Source organism: Cupressus sempervirens, chromosome 3, assembly GCF_028749045.1.
Source record: "Cupressus sempervirens isolate cs-2001-9-10 chromosome 3, ASM2874904v1, whole genome shotgun sequence".
NCBI classification, from domain to species: Eukaryota; Viridiplantae; Streptophyta; class Pinopsida; order Cupressales; family Cupressaceae; genus Cupressus; species Cupressus sempervirens.
This window is the reverse complement of record NC_143120.1, coordinates 117,711,774-117,726,956: the sequence shown is the minus strand read 5'-3', so window position 1 is coordinate 117,726,956 and position 15,183 is coordinate 117,711,774. Positions and strand designations below refer to the sequence as shown.

At 34.0% G+C, this 15,183-nt stretch overlaps 1 protein-coding gene across 20 annotated transcripts in view; it reads left to right on the top strand.

Annotated features, from left to right (window-relative positions):
• The window catches only part of LOC149565049 (phosphatidate cytidylyltransferase 4, chloroplastic-like), a 146,873-nt gene that overhangs the window by 51,535 nt on the left and 80,155 nt on the right, over positions 1-15,183 (top strand). The gene's annotated exons all lie outside the window — the stretch shown is intronic.

Genomic DNA, 15,183 nt, shown 5'->3' with positions numbered 1-15,183 from the left:
AGGAAAAGCTAGGTTGCACAAAAAACATTATAAATATGGCTTCATTTGGAGAGAAGACATTTTGAATATTTTATTTTCTTTTGATATCTGGCTGAGGGTGTCTTAGCTCTGGAAATTGTTCTGAAAATTGCATTGCAAGTTGTGCTGATGTATACAATTTGCTAAGTCCTCCTACGGTATTACTGTGGCTAAGGAGAGATTCGCTGTTGAGGAATTGCAGTTGCATTGGCAAGGAGAATAACAAATTGTGCCTGTGATTTCTGTTTTGAAGAGATTGGTAATTATTTTGGAAGGCTGCATATCTACAGGGAGCGTCTGGTTATTTGAAGCACTGGATTGCATCATTAAGGGGTGGTGATTCATTCTTGGGACTGCAGACTTCTTCACAAGGGTCTGCGCTCAATTTCTCATACCCCTGCAATTTGCTTTGGTACCTGCGATTGCAATACATAGGCCCACGTTAACTGTTCATATTACCTCTGCATGTGGCCAACCTGTGTTCATCTATACTAGTCCACATCTGACAATTGGAAGGGGTGCAATTTGGTGTTTGGAGCCAATAATTGATTAAAGGCTGCAGATCTATATTGGTGAAAGCAGCGATTATATCAAGGAAGGTGAATTTGGAATGTACGGTTTGCAAAAATAAACAAATTCAGGTGCCAACTCTATAATATGTAATTCCAATTTATATTTGCTCAATAAAGGTTGCAAAGTGGATTCCAAAGTTTATAGTTTAATTTTATATTTCCCATTCAGTATTTCTTTGAAGTTGTTAATTATTTCTACAAAGGAGATCATATTAAGAAAAAACATATATTCAGAAAATTACAAAAAAATCAGAAAAAAACATCAAAATACAAAAAATATCAGTCTGTACATCAGCATTCCAGTTAGAGATTAGTTCGGGTCTTTACACTTTGGCAGACATCCCTTAATATACTCGCCTTAATTCCTTCTCACGACGGATCATCTAGACACTTCATTCATTTTCCACCACATTTTTGGGCTTTTAATCATTATTTTTAGTGCCTAGTTTCTTTAAAGGTTGCTATCAGCTATGTATTTCTCTAGTTCTCTGGTTTGGGTAGTTTTGAGCTGATAATTCCCTAGGTTAGCAAAGCTACAATATTTGATTCAGTCGTCATGGAAACTAATGTGCACACCTATCATATTTTTAAGAATAGGGAAATCCCTTTAGGGGATGTATTAGACCAGAGAGGTGGAGTCAGCTCCTGAAACCATTGGATGACTTGTTGCGCAGGGCTATCAGACTGGTTTTTGGAGAGCAATATTATGATTATAGCTTTACATATAGGATGAATGGGGATATTGTGGGGACATTTGTATCTTGCATGGTCATGGATAGGATTAACAAGCGTGACACTGTAGTGTAATGTAAGCAGATTTTCCAAGAGAAAATTCTTAGAGGGCTAGAGGATGTTATCTTAAACAATAATAGGCAGAAGGAAACCCCTTTTCCAGAAGGCTACATGGCTGCAAAATTGGGAGCTTGATGGAGATTGATGGAATACCCTGGAAACCAATTTCAATCTTCAAGGATAATGAAGTTTCTAGACCTTCATTGGAAAGAAATGAATAGAAACATCCATTATCTACTATGTTTGCTGCGTATTATCGCTACTCCCGATGTTGGGTGGCTCGACAGCTATTTCCAAGAGGAAGGCTATGTAGTAAAGGATTCCTTTAAAAACATGGATTTAGACAAGCTTTAGATAGTCCCCCCGGTCATTGTCAAACAAAGCTGGGTTCGTGATAGCCTTAACTCAAAAAAACCCTAAAAGGCAGGGTGAAGGCCTATATAGAGGAATTTGACAACAACATGGTCTATGACAACAGGATAATATGCCATACAAAGCAATGTAATACAATTATATATATATAAACAGTTATAGTTTATGCCTCAAGCTTTTGGACTTTGCTTATTTACAATGACAAATTTAAGTTTTCATCCAATCCTCGTGGTAATCTAGCAGTTCCTCTTGTTGAATAATGAAGTATCAAAGAAAGCCCATTTCTTTCATACTTAGATTTCAGCTTTATTGCCTTGTACATTTTGGTTTATATGTCCAATTTTTAGTGAAGAAAGTTGCTAGCCTGGGAATAAAAGCCTAATGGAAGCCTTTTCTTATGGATTGCAATTCTTATTCTCACAAGAAAATGTATTTGAAAGTGAATTGATGGAGTTTTATGCATTTTGTCCTCATATGTATACTTTAATCTTACGGCAATTTCTACCCATTTAATATTGGGGTTTCTCCTACATTTACCCTATCATGTAGCCTGAATGTCATTTTACAAGCTCAATCTATTTTGGTTTTCTATCAGGAGTTAGTGGCGAAAATTGTCAAATTTCATTCCTTAGTAATATCCAGTGTTCCTTTGTTGTTTTTGAAGTAACTTGGTGATTTCTTTATCCGTAGATAATTATTCAGTAGTTCTCACCTTTAATGTTTTGGGGTACTAAAACCAACTTTGAAAAGCTTTGTAAAAAGTTTACTAACTAACGATTAAATGATGTCTATCCCCTTTATGAATTCCAAGTTTCACCATCAAAGATAAACATGGGTTCATAAATATGATATAAGGTCTCATACACAATTGTCCCTAATAGAATTAATCTATTCGTAATAAAAGGATTCCCTACATACATTATTGTTTTCCTACTTTTAATATCAATTTAACTACTCTGCGAAAAGCAATAATGCACATCACACTTTCTATTAGCTCTGGATGGTACATAAGGTATACAAAACCATTTCAAGCAATATTGTTATATGTTTATCTAAGGACTTTTAATAAAGTAGCCAATCATTCTTCTAAGATGTAAAAATAAGTATGAAATTTTTTGCATCCCAAAGAAGTATTTTTAATCAATTTCACTTTCATTGGCAATATCATACATGGGAATGCATTAATAATATTAATGTTAAGATGCATTTATAAGAATCTGTGTCATAAGTCATCTCAGGTAAAGAATAATAATTTAAAGAGCTAATTTTTACCTATGACTATGGTTATATCCCTTTATAGTGACACTCTTATATGACATTGTTCTTAGCAGGTAAAATCTGATGATTTGTTAACCAGATTATTTTACTTAAAATATCTAAGATAGATTAAGGCAATATATGGTAGCTAGAAGTAAGTTTAAAGGTTAAATCATAATTGGAAACATTTATGTGTCTACGACTTCTAATAATCAATCTTAGTGAAAAGGCTGAGAGTTGTAGGATAAATGAGGTACAAGCATAAGGCACCTAAGTCCAAGACACACACGGAGTTCTAGGATAACAATCAAGAAGGATTAAAGCAGAAAAGAAGGAGATGAAAAGCCTTCACATCAAGGCATTAAAAATTGATTGAATGTAAACATTATTTTGGTCAAAGAAAACAATAACAAGGATATATATCATATATAATAATAAAAAACTGGACATGTAAATGAGGACTAAAAGCCTCACATCCGCTATTTCTAAATGATATTGAAAATGTATTTTTGGATTCTGGATTGAAGGAGTCCCGAGCTAGATTGGAGGTTTTCTTTTTTTCGTTTTTTCCTAACCGTGCTTGCACTAAGCAAAGACTGATTTGTATTATATTATTATTTAAAATAATAAAAATAATTCAAGAGCTTTGGCCTTATATTGATTTAAGAAAAAGATTTGGTGATGATAAATAATGTAGTAACACTGTAAGTTAATACTGATCAACAAAAGGATATATCTAAATCTTAGTAATGGGTCTACTCTATATATATAAAAGATCAAAATATATATTAATTATATCATATAAGTATATCTATACTGAAGACCTATTACTATTTGGCTAAGGGAAGGTTGTGATGTGTCCAAGGAGGGGCTTGTATAAATCCAAGTAATGGATATTTGTCTCAACATAGGGTAGGGGTCAGCGTTCCAAAAGCCTTGACGATAAGACCCAAGATGGGATACGGACTTGGACCCATAAACTTTGATGGAATCCATTGTAGTCGGTATCTAGGAAACTTGGATAACACATACTTCTTTCGTATTTGAGTTAGAATAGTAATAAGGTTGGATATGAGTGTTAAGTAATATACAAATAACTTATTCTAATTATATAATTGAATAGTTTTTTAAACTTCAAATGCCTTATATCCCTTAGCTTGGGACATAAATATCAAATCTATTCTAATTTGATAATAATTAGGGGGCATTACATAAGATCCCTAATCTGTGTTAATTTGGACTAAACCCAATTAATGGACATTACAAATGGTATTGATAACTAAATCAGAATCATATAATATATGTATTGATGCTTAGTCTATTGCTATTTGGCTAAGCGAAGGTTGTGATGTTACAAGGGAGGGGCTTGTTAAATTTTAAGCAATGGATCTTTCTCCCAAAATAGGGTGAGGATCAACGACCCTGAGTGCCTTGTAGGCTTCGACCCGAGAAAGACTTAAGGGCTTGGATTCAATAAACTTCAATGGATCTTTGTCCCAAGATAGGGTGGGGATCAATGACCTTGAATGCCTTGTATGCATTGACCCAAGAAAGGCTTAAGGGCTTGGATCTGTAAACTTTGAGGGAATCCATTGATGGTGGTGTCTATGCAATTTTGATAACAACAATCCCTTCCATCTTTGAGTTGAATTAGTAATAAGGCCGGACATGGATCTTAAAGCTAAACATCTAAATCTATCAAGGAACATTACAATTGTTATGCATTATGTTTATATTTGTTTGATATATGAACAAAATACTTTGTATTTATATTGCATTAAGACCATTTCTTCACAAGATAAGGCTCGTGGTGGAATGGATTGAGTTAGATCACACGAAGGCACTATCTTGGGAATAATGATACTTGGAGGGAAGTGATGAAAATAAGGGGAAACAATGAGCCCCAATAGGTACGCCACACCATAAGCTATGGGGCCAAGGGGGATAGAGTATTTGCCTTGGGGCCTAGGGTCGGGGCACCCTTTTGTAGTCTTCCTCCAATCATAGAATCTTAGACGACTTTGGTGGATGCCTAACACCTGCCACCAAGGCCAAGAGGGCTAAACTTCTGATCTTGGGCTTAGTATCAAATTAGCTTGGAATAATTTATCATGACTCACATTTTCTTTGAAACTTGTAGATACACGTTGTACTAATGATTACTTGTGGTTGTATGATTCATATCCAAAATTATATTGAAGAAGGAAATTTGTAAATCATTTTCTTGACCCTAACTCATTACTAATAGTAAATTATAATGCATTAACCAAGAACGCATGTTTTGTGTGTCTACATCTTGCATGCTTTGTGTCTACTTCGTGTCTTCATGCACTTGTGTTTAGTTCGTCTATGCTTCGTGTTTTCATGCATTAAGATGTCTACACCATGAATCCCTTGTGTCTTCTTGCGACCGATTACATGCTTTATGTGTTCTCTACGAGAAAAAATATGTTTGAAAGATTTTTGCTTGAGGACAAGCAAAATTTGAGAGTGGAGGATTCTGATATCCCTATCAAAATTAAATTTATATAATTAAAATATAAATGAATAATTAATAAAAAAGAATAATATAATATATATTATAAATAATGATATAATTATAATATTATAATCATACTATAATATCAAATAATATAATAACACATTAATTATAAATTGAAAAGTATGAAAATGAATCAAATGCTAATTAAATATTATCATATAAAACAATAAAATATAATTTTAGAGAATGATTAAATTAATAATCAAAATATATAAATTGAAGTATATATAATATGCATTGCATATATAATATTATTTAAAATATCGATAATTAGAATATTATTATTATTAATAAATAATAACATATACTATTAATATTAATAAATAATTATATAATAAATTTAATCAAATGAAAAGACACCTTTTCTTCTTACAAAGTATATAGAGGAATATTAACATTGAAAAACATATACTCAGAGAATGGGATATGGAACTACTTTGCAAAATTTGAGCATGAAAAAGGGGACATTACAATTTGTGTCCATGTACATGAGTTTAAACAACATGGATTTCGCCCTAAACTATAGGAAAAAAATTCTGATAATAATATCCATGAAAAACACAAAAAACTCAAAGATAAAACCTGCCTCGATTTTTCTTGAGGTTGCAGGAGGGCAAGAAAAATGTCCAGGTGGTTGTGTGAGCCAAAAAATGGCGAGCAAGCTCCAAAAAATACACAAATAGGAGACAAACCACTTATACGTGAGGGGAAACTGTAGAATGGAGGAGGTTGCGAGCATAGAGAGCCTTTGAAAAAACATAGGCAAAGGATGGTTAAAGCGCTAGCAAATAGTGCTACAAACGGAACTCCATGATTCTGCAATCAGATTACACCAATGATTTGGAAAAACCTGTAATGGTAAATCAATGTTGTTGTTGTTATTAAACAAGGGAGATAAAAGCTCCTTATTTAGACTTACAAAGAGAATGTTCTTAAATGAAACAATCGTGAACTAAAGACGAAAATAGAAACTACCTAATAATCTAAAGATTAACTAAGACAACCATTAAGAAACATCACAAAATACTCTAATACCCTTCCTTAATGGTCATCACCTCTCTGCTGTCTTTTGGTCACAGATTTTGCTAAACATTTTGCTGTTGCCGAGACCCTCTTTAGATCAGCAAAACAGTAATGACCAAGCGCCATCCAAAAAAATAAACAAACAGAAAAGGGTGCCCCTTCTTAAGATTGCTCTGCAACAATAGACAAGAGCTTGCTACAAACTCTACCACTGACATTTCCATTGACTTTGCCATTCAGACGAGTTTGCCACGAACTCTTCCAAAATCATCAAAACATCTGACTAGAAATCATTACAAAACTCCAACTTGATGTTGGATAACAAAGCTGCCATTATTTTAGCTAGATACATATCAAGAACCATTGCCACAATTTTGAGGAAAAATTGACAAAATCTCCAAACTTTGTAGATGAGCAAGAGGCCCCAAAGCAAACTGCAATATACTATGATTTGAAGTTTACAAAGCATCATTTTTGAGGAAAAAATTATAAACCCAACAAAGAAACGTTCATGCAGAAAACACGAGACTTCACATGTAAAATAACACATTCAAGAACATACATCTCACAGAATGCACATGCAACTAACATGCTACCCTTGAAAATTGAAGACTTCTGCTCAAACCAAGAATTCTCGCCATCAAAACCCTCAACCAGGCTTGCGATTGTTGGCAAAAATCTTTGAAGACAAACCAAAAATCTCATAAACTACCTCTTAACAATTTTTATTTCAAAAAATCGACAAACAAATTTCTGGAAAAAATTCCAAATCAAAAGAGGTGTGATTTTTTCTTAAAAAATTGTCAAATTTTATGAAATCATATTCACCTGCTCTGATACCATGCTATGGTAAGTTGATGTAGTTGTTGTTATTCAACATAGGAGATGAAAGCTCCTTAAATAGATTTAGAAAGATGACGTTTCTAAAAGAAACAATCATGAAGTAAAGGCAAAAATAGAAATCTACCTAATAAACTAAAGATTAACTTAGACGAACATCAAAGAAACATTACAATATTCTAATAAGATCGTCCAATAGATGGACATGGAAATTCCAAATAGACCCAAGCAACTCAATCTGCAATTTGCCTTCAACAAGATCCTTGAGATTTGCATAAAAACTAAAAATCTTAGAAGTTGTGCACAAGAAGAACTCTCGAATTTGTCCTCGATTCTACATATGTGATTTGTATAAATAAAAGTCAGCACAATTTCTTTGTGAGCTTGGGCCCTTACGTGAGGGAGTCATAATTGCTCCCCCTATGATAACATGTAACTCTAGAAAATTAAATAATATAGTTAATCAAATACACAAATATATAGAGTTTGCAAAAGCTTTTAAGAAAAAGCAAAAAGCAAAAAGTGAAGTTTAAATATAGACAACTAAAAAAAACCAATTAAGCCAATGAAAAATGGAAACTAAACGACCATTAAATTGAGATTCTATATAACGACCTAAAAATAGAAAGAACCTAGGATACTAGAAATATTCTAACAAGATTTTGGTGTTGGATTTGTTAAGCTAAGGATTTTGACACCACTTTTTGGGTGGTTTTAGCTGCTTGTTTTTTAATTTACATTTGATTGTTGCATGCATCGAATCTCTTATACATTAGGTGCTTTGATAGAGGTTTGTAGATTTTGTTGGCATAATTCCTCTAAACCTTTGATTGGAGATGCTTATGTGAAGGGTTTTGATTAAATAGTACATTGGGCTGCTTTGGAGTGGGGAGTTTTTCTCTTCAAAGTGTTTTCCCTAGGCACATCTATGCTATGTAATATTGTCTTATTTTTATTTATGCGTTTTCTCTGTCTTTAGTAAAAAAATTGAACATGCACAAGTCCCTTCGAGCTTTAAGAAAAATTAAAAAAAGACATAAACAACCTTTTGGGTCAAAAGTAATGGCCTTTGGAAGTTCGATTTCTGCACGGGAACATACCTATAACAATGGCAGTGTAATTACATTTGCAGAAACCGATCCATGTTACTCAAGATGGTATCAAAGCCAAGTTCCTTCTGTAAAGCCTAATCACTTGAAGGAAGATCTTATGAGCAAACTTGGAGGACAAATACTTCTGACACTAACATTACCAGTCTGGCTACAACACTTATTATCAAGTGTGAGCCTTATAATTGAAGTACTGGGAAATACATTGCGTGAACACCTTGCTCAAGCACAAAAGTCAAATAAGACTTCGTAGTCATCATCGATTCAAAGAAGTGAAGGGAATAAATTAAACAACTTGGGGGAGTACTGTAGCAAATGGAGACACCTATTGATGGAAGGCGGACACCTGATACTCATATAGAATTAATAATAACACCACTTCAGATTTCAGTACATGATTAGGAGATTCTGTTGATTGATGCCGAACCTTACAATGATGAAGGGTTCTTCTTTGTCATCTGCAATATATTCATCGCAATATGGAAAGAATAATTTGCAGTGTAATTTAGTTTTAGGCTCAATCATTGTGTCTGAAATTCAAATACTGCCGACCTGGTCTCGAGAAGTGGCATTCATATTGAGCACACAAAAGTATTTCACCTTTTTTTCTTCAGTTGTAGCTACTGTTGAAAATAAAACATCTGTTTCTCTACAGAATTCTGGAGACAGGTGTATGTGGCATAGTGGCAACATTTCATTGATTGGGCCAAAATCATTATATTGGTGGCTTGATGCATTCCCAATATAGGAAGTATTCCATGAATGCGACTAAGACTATTGGGTAAGTAAATTTGTGTAGATATGAATTCTGCAAACATGCGACATAGCCAATTCCTGCACAACCATGGTAATGAGTATTGGCAGCAGCCAAAGGGATAGAGATTCTAACATATGCCGATCTTTCTTGCTGCACAAATATAGTATCAAGAATAATTTCAAGCATTCAAGGAGTGTCATGTATATTCTTCATTTATTTCTGCCAGAGATATCTTATTCACTGTGAGCTTCTGTTATTTTGAGTTGTAAACCATATATGCTCCTGATTCCAAATGTAATTGGTGTTCAAACTCAAACCATCTGGGATAAGTCTGCTGAGAACAAGAGTTCATCGTTGTTGATGTTTGATGTATCAGGTCAACATTCATCCATCTTGGGAACAATGCCAGTTGAATACTCTACACGTGTCTATCGGATTGGGCTGGAATGATGTGATCCAAAATGTTTCTGCAGAAGGAGGCAGAGGTCCTATGACTTCTCTGTTCAGGCAATAATGTCAAAAATAGATCGGCTGCACTTACATGGACTGAGGAAGGAATGTTTGGATAATCTCGATAGTAAAAGATTATTGAATACAAATTGAGAAGACATGATGCAAAATCTATTTTTTATGAGCAAAGAATATTAGTTATGAAGCAAGTGACAGTCAATGAGACAATCAGAAAATTGTATCATAAAGGGCAACAATTAATCATAAAGGGCAAGAGTATATATGAAATGAGTACAGCTTGTTCATTAGTCATCATAAATGATAAATCTGTCTTGAAGTAATAAGATTTATCTAAGGAGTCCATCGCAATTAGAATCATAGATTAGACCATAAGGAATTCTCCACAAGACTTGCATGGATTGTATTCATTGAGGAGTTCATTTTATGCCTCTTGCGTTGGAATATGAAATGTTTGCAATGGAAGACATGATTGGAAACTTCACACAATCTTTATTCTTGAAAGGATCTACATTATTAGTGATTGCAGTTCGCAGGTGTTAGTCAGTTGAAGGCATTAAAGTTTCCTGCAGGCATTATTATCAAGACACCACAATTTCTTACAATATTACAAAGTACTTAGAACTCATTTTGCAAAGTGTGGAGAGGCTTAAAAGTCATTTGATGGTGAAACAACAGCGGTGATTTGTATTCTGGCATATTCCAAGTCCATGGATCTGTGGTTCTTGTTTGGTGCATATTTGGTCATTTGGAACTCTTTGCGGATTGCATGTTCTCTTCAAATACAAGATGAGTATTTCATGCTTGATCAATGCACATGAACTTTTATAGTTATGCTATAGCAAATCATTATGCTTTAATTGCATTGGACAATCTCCCTATTGCTTTTAAGATGGACCAAGAAGCATAAGAATAGAAGAACTTGATAACTGCTATTATGAGACTGAATTGGTAGCTAGAAATGTTTCTTCAAAGCGGGAGAGTTATTATTCAGGAGGAGTCTGATAATCCATTTCAGTACTTGAGTGCCTTCTATATTTCCAGTGATTGCACTTGGTGGCAGTAATAAACACTGCAAGTTGTCATTTCTGAACAATGTGAAGATGACAGTGTTATATCGCGAGGAGTATAAATGCCTAATGAGGTATTATCACAAGTAACTAGATATATTGAGCTTTGAGAATATCAGTTGAGGTCCAGTTGGGATGATTACATATGCAGAAGTTAAAATTGGAAATTAAATATATCTGAGATTTACCAACAATGTGGGAGTATGTTAAAGAGGACTGTTATCCATGTATATACCAAGAAGGCAATTCAATTACATCTGCAGCGATTCTATTAAAACCCCGTTGTGATGCACTCACCAATGATGTAAATTTGAAATACACATTGCAAGATGTGCATAGTATAGGTTTAATCAAAAGATTAAACAAATACTTTGCATGAACAAAGGAAATTGAGTTATTTGGAGGCGTTAATGAAGTTCTTAAGAATTTACTTGAACCATCTACGAGTTTATCTTTGATGAATGAAACTTGAGGGATGAGTTGTAGATTCATTCATGTGGCACAATCATACTCAATCGAGATATTGGTGTATTGTGGATGAGTTTAAGAAAATGGAAGGACATGTTTGCTTCTACTATTAAGCTTAATGAATGTCTAGGCCTTCAGTGGATGAAAAGATCAAGTTGAAGTTTGATGTGATGCAAAAGTGTTCAACGATATAAGAGTGAGAATTTTACATTGTGGAGGAATAATAACCAATGTTTCATTCCCACTTGAATCATCTTTAGAAAGGAGATGTTCCATGACCCTCATCGGCAGATACGTATTCTTACCCTTGAGTATTACATTTATCTATTCTTTATAGTATTTCTCATATTTGTACTTCTATACATACTAGAAGAGTTATTCATGCTACCAAAATTGTGCAAACTCTTGAAGCAAACATCTTTGATGATTGAGATTATGAGTATTCTTCTACATTAAGAGGGAGTATGACACTTCTTCAAAGGCAATGCAGGAGCTTAGAAGATTGATACTTTGAGGGAGTCTAGAAATACATGTGTGTGACTGCATGATTTTGATGGGCCTACTCTTGAGTGCATCATGAGGACTTCTTCAAAGGCAATGCAGGAGCTTAGAAGATTGATACTTTGAGGGAGTCTAGAAATACATGTGTGTGACTACATGATTTTGATGGGCCTACTCTTGAGTGCATCATAAGGAAGTATTGACTTATTGGAAGATTGATATCAGATTCAGAGTGAGTTTGACAAGAATCCTTGGGGAAGAGAGCCTCTAAGGGAGTAACTACTGGACCTGACTTTCTAGAATCATTGTTCAGAGGGAGAATTTTTGATGTGCAATCCATTGTGAATGATATCTTCTCTATGAGGAGAAGTTCTAAGTGGAATTCCTTGTAATGCACTCTTCTCTGTGAGAGAGAATTGAGGTGAAAGCCTTTGTACCACCCTCTGACTTGGTTCATGGTGGTTACTATTTCGCATATGATATGTAATGAAGGTGATAGTCTTTCATTGACATATATAAATAGAAGGTAATCATTGTAATTTGTAACATGACAATCTTATAAATGGTAGACCTGTTATCATAACAGACTTCATTAAGTTGTTGTCTCGGAGTGTTGAAAGTCATGATAACGAATATATCATAACAAACTTCATTAAGTTGTCATAGAAAGATTAAATGTTTGCAATTGTGTGTTATGAAAGGTAACGATCTTTCATTTGTGTGAGGTCACTATTGTAAGGTGGCGACTTTATCAATAGTTGATCTATCAACTAACAACAAAACGTGTTGGAGCAAGTGTTATCATGGTTCTTCGGGCCGGATTTTGCCGGACACCTTGATAACCAATTTATCATGGTTCTTCAAGCCGGATTTCGCTGGACACCATGAAAATTGATTGTTATAGTTCTTCGGGCCGGATCTTGCTAGATACTATAACTTAAATCTGTCATAGACCACACTTAAAGTGGTGTTTAAATCTTGTATTATAATTGCTTCAATTTTTTTTGCTAAAGAGGGAGTGTTGAGAAATTTAGCCTTATAGTGAATTGAATATCATACTGAGATGATATCTCTGCATATACTTGAGAGCATAATGTGTTCCATTACAAATCCTCCCTAGCTAAGAGGGAGTGTTAAGCTTATAGCTACAGTTGGATTGATTTAATCATAAGATACAATGTTGATATAATATATATTCTATATATATAATATTATAATTATTATATATATATATATCTTATATTATATATATTATATAATACATATGCTATATTGTGATTTATATTGTTAAATAATAATGATTAATCATAGAGACATGTCTCCTACTCTTATATTTATAAGAGATTGGGATCTACATTTGGCACATACCTATAACAATGGCAGTGTAATTACATTTGCAGAAACCGATCCATTTTAACACATAAGATATCTTTGGTTGGAGACAATGGAACCAAAATAGAATCCTGAGATTGGTGAAGAGACTATACCGAAGTTAGGATGTGTAGAAGGAATATGCTATTTTTAACATGTAAGCTGATTTTGAGATTTGGGTGTTCGATTTTTTAAGCACAAAATTTGGGCACCATATTTTGAGTGATTTTAGCTCATGGCCTTTTTATTTCATTTGATTGTTTCATGCTTTATATCTCTTATTCATTAGATGCTTGAGATGTAGGTTGCAAGAGTTTTGCAGATATTGTCAAGTTAGAATTCCTACAGACCTTTGATCAGCTTAACACTCTTTTGAAGGCTCATTTGGTGAATAGCAGACTGGGTTGCTTTGGAGTGGGATTTTTTTTTTGCTCTTAGATGTGTTCTCCCTAGGTACACATATGTTATATTATTTTTTATTTTTGTTTATACATGTTTCTTCTGTCCGTAGTTAAAAGATTGAACATGCAAAAGACTCGTTATAAAATTTAGTTTAGGAAGTGCTTTTGTATCCTTGCTTCCTTTTGTGCAGCTGTGAACTTGAAGAGAAAGGAAAGAAAAGGAAGGGAGCACAAATATTTTATGACTAGTCATCCTTGAATATTCATATTGCTCACACAAATGAAGCTAATGATTTCAAGATATAAAATTAAATGCACACTCTGTTTGATGCCGAATATGATGATATTCTACAAAGTCTACAATTAACTTTAAAGGAACACAGCTTGGGGAGCTTGGATACAATTCTGTGCTTCATATGTTTTGATTCTCTCCAAAGAATGGCAGCCTTGTCAGTGTAAGGTTGCAGTGGGATGTAAGTACTAAGAAACACTATCCCAATTCTGTGGTTAGACATGTATGAAAATGACTGTGATGTTAGCGTAGTGCTGTTATAAGGGTATCATGGCAAATTGGTTGTATTTAGATGATTGATTCTTGGTTTCTTATAATTTTTTATTTGAGTTCTTTAGCTTTCCATCATTTTGAGTGTCATTTTTAGGGGAAGTTTTTTTGCTTCGATCTCTTTTTCTGTAATTAAATCCTCTGCAGCAGTAACTTTCATGTTATGGTTTTTTGACAATTGCTGTTAAATGGAATGAACTCAAATGGTAAAAGCAATTGGGCTTTCAAAACAGAGCCTTAAATATTAAAGCCCAAGAGAAATAATAGTTTTGGAATTGGAAAATACTGCATCCAACTTGGTGCAATTTAGTGCAATGGGCAAGGTCAGGTGACCTTTGTGGAAGAGATACCCCTCTATCAAGGCACAAAGGTTGCCAGAAAAGAGGAATTTTTGAGACAAAAAAGAAGAAAAATACAAAAACAAACAAACACATGAACAGAAAAAAGAAGCTAATTGTTCTTTAGCTTTTGGAAAGCCTCTGCCATATCATCCTTTATAATGGTAAAATGAAATCTCGTCAAGCTTTGAGTTCAACTTCTCTTTACTGAAGCTTGAGGATTGTTTTCTTGGATGGTCTGGATGAAGTATGAACATTGTTTCGCACTGCTGGAATTCTATTTGTGAATAATATTGGGATTAAAGAATCTGTAGGTAATAACATTCACCATTTGCTTCCCGATCATAGAATCCTGATTAGAAATAAACCATGGTATTGTTGGGTTCCTCGTATATTCATTGTTTGCTTGATTTTTTCAGTTTCTTGGACATGTCTGTAAATTTATTTTTCCCTCTGCTGTAGGATTATACTTTCTTACTGAAGTTTGAGGAAAGCATGGAGCCTGATGTTATCCTTTGTAATTACACATGGTTTACATAAAATAAGAAAGAATAAAAGAATCTAAGATAATTTCATTAGCTCTAGGGACTATCAAACATCCAATAATCTCTGGGGACTGGCACAGACATAAAGGTATTTGTAACGGAGCAAATCCCTCAAGTAGAAGTTGCTTGGAATCACATAGGAGCTGTAATGCACTTAGCATAGTTTTCTACATTTGT